This window comes from Elaeis guineensis, chromosome 8 (assembly GCF_000442705.2).
Source record: "Elaeis guineensis isolate ETL-2024a chromosome 8, EG11, whole genome shotgun sequence".
Classification (NCBI taxonomy): domain Eukaryota; kingdom Viridiplantae; phylum Streptophyta; class Magnoliopsida; order Arecales; family Arecaceae; genus Elaeis; species Elaeis guineensis.
Window position 1 is genome coordinate 105,519,750 of NC_026000.2, and position 5,086 is coordinate 105,524,835.

At 36.9% G+C, this 5,086-nt stretch overlaps 1 non-coding gene across 1 annotated transcript; it reads left to right on the top strand.

Annotated features, from left to right (window-relative positions):
* Window positions 1–2,603: 2,603 nt before the first annotated feature.
* Window positions 2,604–2,710, top strand: LOC140851358 (small nucleolar RNA R71). Its single transcript, XR_012134110.1, has one exon. It is a non-coding gene; the product is annotated as a small nucleolar RNA R71 (small nucleolar RNA).
* Window positions 2,711–5,086: the final 2,376 nt, after the last annotated feature.

Here is a 5,086-nt window from a genome sequence, read left to right on the forward strand (position 1 = left end):
AAAGTCATCCATAAAAATTTTTAGAAATTTTCTATCATATCTGAAAACATGCTGATCATGCATCTCTGAAAGGTTGCCGGTGCATTACATAGTCCAAAGGGCATTCGTCTATAGGCAAAAGTACCAAATGGACAGGTGAATGTAGTCTTTTCTTGATCTTCAGCGGCTATGGGATCTGGTTGTAACCGGAGTATCCATCAAGAAAATAGTAAAACTCTTGTCCGGCTAGTCTTTCCAACATTTGATCAATAAATGGCAAAGGAAAGTGATCTTTCCTTGTCGCAGCATTCAACTTTCTATAGTCTATACAGACCCTCCATCCCGTTTGGGTCCTAGTTGGGATAAGTTCGTTTGCATCATTTTGGACCACTGTTACCCCAGATTTCTTGGGTACTACTTGAACTGGGCTTACCCAAGAGCTATCAGAAATAGGATAAATTATTCCACTATCTAAGAGTTTCAGAATCTCCTTTTTAACTACATCCTTATAACTGGATTAAGCCTTCTTTGGGCTTCTCTTGTTGGTTTAGCCTCTTCCTCTAAGTATATTCTATGTTGAACTATAGAAGGGCTTATTCCTTTGATATCTGCTATGGTCCAACCTATTGCTTCCTGATTTGCTTTTAGAACTGACACTAACTCCTCCTCTTGCTTGGGATCTAGGTCTGATGCAATAATTACAGGCAAAGTTTCTTTGGATCCTAGATATGCATACTTGAGATGTTCTGGGAGGGGTTTCAGTTCTAAAATGGGTGCTTCCTCTATCGATGGTTTAGGTGATGGTTTCACCATCTCAATGATTGGTTCAGTAGGAAGTGTCGATTCTTGATTAATCTGATTTTCTTTAAGTATTTCATTGACATCCTCAGACTCATGGATTAACCAGGGGTTAGACTCTAGGTCGACTTCGTCATCACTAATGTCAATGGATTCATAAATACCATCTTGGACTACATTGACATCAGCATGAGAAGAGGATTCCTGTTCTAAGTTAAAAACATTAAGCTCAATGGTCATATTCCCAAAGGATAACTTCATTAGACCATTTCGATAATTGATTTCAGCATTGGCCGTAGCTAAGAATGGTCTTCCTAAAATGATAGGTATATGTCTTTTAGGATTCGCAACTGGCTCAGTCTCTAAAACAATAAAATCTACAGGAAAAATGAAATTTTTAATCTTTATCAGAACATCCTTGACCATTCCCTTAGGGATCCTGAGAGATTTATCGGCTAACTGTAATGTGATCCCAGTAGGTTGAAGTTTTTCTAATCCTAGTTGTTCATACACCGAATATGGAAGGATATTCACACTAGCTCCTAGATCTAGCAAGGCCTTTTTTATATTGGTTTCTCCAATAACACAAGAAATTGTTGGAGCTCCAGGGTCCTTATATTTAATTGGCACATGGCTAGATAGGTATGAACTGACACTTGCAGCCAAAAATGCTTTCTTTGGTACATTAGTGGTCCTTTTCCTAGTGCAGAGATCTTTTAAAAATTTGGCATAAGTTGGAACCTGATGGATTATATCTAAAAGAGGAATATTAACTTGGACTTGTTTAAATACCTCTAAAATTTTGTCTAAATGTTCAGATTTATTGGATTTCAGTCTGTTTGGAAAAGGAGCTCTAGGACTTTTAAGTACTGGACTAGGTGAATTTTCAGTTTCTGGTGCTTGAGGTTGAAAGGTAGTAGTTTTAGAAGGTGACTCGGCAGATGAGTCATCTATATCATCAAGTGCAACTACCTTATTGTCTATTTGTTGTCCTGAACTTAAGGTATGAATGGCATTTACACCATTAACTTGGTTTCCTTGTTGGGGTCGTGGACCATTTTGGTTCCTAGGATTTGGCTCAGGTTGGCTAGGTAACCTACCATGTTCTCGTTCACTAATGGTCGAAGCCAGCTGACTTACTTGCTTTCCAGATGGGCTATAGCTTGGGTGTTATTATTTATGAGTTGACCCGTGGTTTGCATAAAGCTGGTATGTGTCTTCATCATGGCTTCTAGGCTTTTCTCTAAAGAGGTAATTTTCTTGTCATTATCATGGAAGCCGGCGGGTTGTTCATTACTGGGTTGGACCTTAGATTTTGCTGATTGAAATTTGGATTGCCTACATTAGGATTCTGGGACCATGAGAAATTCGGGTGATTCCTCCAACCTGGGTTATATGTGGGTGCATAAGGATTGTTCAATGGTCCTTGATAGGTGGCATTCACCTGTGCACACTCATTCGAGTAGGAACATTCTTCTAAGACATGGTCTGGTGCATTGCACCCTTTACACATGGGTGCAGATATTTGATTTACATTGGCTGGTCTCTGTAATTCTAAGGCTTCCAATCTACGTGTTAAGGTTGCAATCTTGGCCTCTGATGCTAGGGTTGGTTGAATTTGATGCATTCCTCCTCTTGAAGGTGTAGCTTTATCAGGTTCCCTAGTTGTTTCCCACTGTAAATTTTTCTCGGCTAGGTCTTCTAAGAATTGCCAAGCTTCAGTAGTTTCTTTGTCCATAAATTGGCCTTGGCACATGGACTCTAGCATGGTTCTTGAGTTTGAATCTAACCCCTCATAGATGATCTGGCATAGTCTCCAAGTTTCTATTCCATGGTGTGGGCATTGGGTCAAAAGATTCTTGAAACGATCAAAGTACTTCCAAAATGATTCACCAGCTAGTTGGTAAAATTGATTTATTTCATTCCTAATCCTAGCTGTTTTATGATGGGGGAAATACTTTTTTAAAAATATTCTCACAAAGCCCTCCCAGGTAGTGACAGAATAGTTTGGCAGACTATAAAGCCACTTCTTAGCATTGTCCTTAAGGGCAAAGTTGATTAATCTAAGTTTGACCTCATCCTCTGTTAATTGCAGTTTCATGGTTGCACATACCTCCTCAAATTCTCTAATAAATATATAAGCATCCTCTAATCCTATGAATTTTGGAAGCATATTTATGATTTGAGATTTGATTTCAAAATTGTTAGCTGTGGGTTGTGGCAACCTGATACAAGATGGTTGGATGGAGCCAACTGGATAACACAAATCCTTAAGGGTCATGGGTTGGATTGGTTCAGCCATTGGAACAACAAGAATTGACTCAATTCTAACTAGACGACCCGACACTCTTCTCCACAGACGAAGTGTACGGTTCTCAATGTTTATACAATTTTTTTTTTTTAATAAAATTTTTATGTATAAGGAAAAGAAAGAAAAGAGAAAAAGTTCTAAAGAGAAGATCCTAAGGAGTCCTAAATCTAAAGAAAAGTAACCAAATTAATTTAAATTTTAATTTTTTTTTTTTTTTCAAACAAGTGAATCAATAAATTAAACTCAATCTATCCTAGGGTTAACCTAAATCTAGACAGCTCCTAACTATTCCAAGATGACCCTTCAAACCTTCCAAGTGGAGATTGATCAACTAGTTAGCCAGGTAAGTATAAGAGGTGGGAGGTTCACTCATCGTTGCCTTTCTAGACACCAAACGAGTTGGCCAGGCCAGCAACTGAACCAATTTAACAAACCACCCTCAGGGACTTGCCTAGACACCAACTAATCAAACAACTCAAACTTGGTAGAACTCTTAGGGTTCCTTGTCCTATTGAGCTCGAATTCCTTAAGGTTGACGTCTAATTGATTTTAAGATTAAAGGTCTAGGTAATGCAATATGATGGAGATGGTTTTTGGGCTAAGGAAGGGTAATGAAATCCCCACCTTATCTTGTTAATGGGTTGATGCCCTTAGATTAATTATGAAAATGCAAATGCAAATAAACAAGATGACCAAGAATGTAAAAGATTTTAATTTAGAAATTTTTTTTTTTATCTTGATATTTTACTTCACGATTATGAAATATCTTTTGTTTTTTTTTTTTTTTTTTTTTTTTTTTGATTAAGTAAATTCAAATGATTAGGTCTAAAGGAAAAGTAATTAACTAAAAATAATAAAAGAGAAATTAGAAGCGCACCTGAGTTTTCCAGCAATCACCAACTAAATATAGAAACCTAAAGGAAAAAGAAAGAGAGTTATAAAGCACGAAGAACAAATATTTGAAAATAATTTAAAATGCCAAATCTCCGGCAACGGCGCCAAAAACTTGATGTGCAAATCTTAAAATTTGTAAATAAAACCGCAAGCGCACGGTGTGCAGAGTAGCACGACCAGCGAGTACGGGTCGATCCCACAGAGACTTGGTTTTAAAAATGATTTTCAAATCTATGCTCAAGCGAGCTTTAACAAAAATCGAAAGTCGAAAGTTGTTTGCTAAAGACAATAAGACTAAGGATCTAGGATTTTTGAATCCACTAGATCTAGATTAGGAAATTCTACCTAGAATTTTTCTTAATGATCCTAACGACTACTCCTCTTGTCTTTCCCAAGCATAGATTATGAAGGGACTAAGGCCCAACGATAACCCATCAAGATTCTTTACAGGGGAGTAATAACTAGGATCCCTTAGGGTTTTCTCCTCCTATGCACTGAATCAAGCATGAACTATGAAGGGACTCTGACCCAACTGTAGTTCATCAAAAATTCTTGGCAAAAGAGGAAGAAAAAGAAACCCTAAGAAAAAGAAAGAACCCTATGTAAAATCCCTACTCATGATCTAGCTTCATCGCAAACCCTAGAAGGGATGCTTAGCTAGACATGATCTAAATCTACTTGCAAAATTTAAATACAGAAAAATAAACTATCCTAATTTCATAAATTAAACTATCCTAATTGCATAAATTTAAACTGCATAATTTAAACTAACCTAATTGCATAAAATTAAATTGCATAAATTAAACTATCCTAATTGCAAAAAAAATAAATTGCATAATGTAAAGAGATGAAATTGCATAAAAATAAGATTTTATATATAAAAAAAATTTATTACAAAAACCTCAAAGCTCGAGGCTTGAAAAGAGAGCTAAAAACCCCACTATCTAGGGTTACAAGCTTGATCGGAAGGAAGAATACATAAAACAAGGGCCTTTGGGGGCTTTTTATAGGCATTTGGGGGTTATAAGGTTTTCAAAACTTTCGATGTGGGACTAAGAGGTTTTAGAGAGTTGTTAGGGGGGTTTATGGTGCGCCGATGGGTCC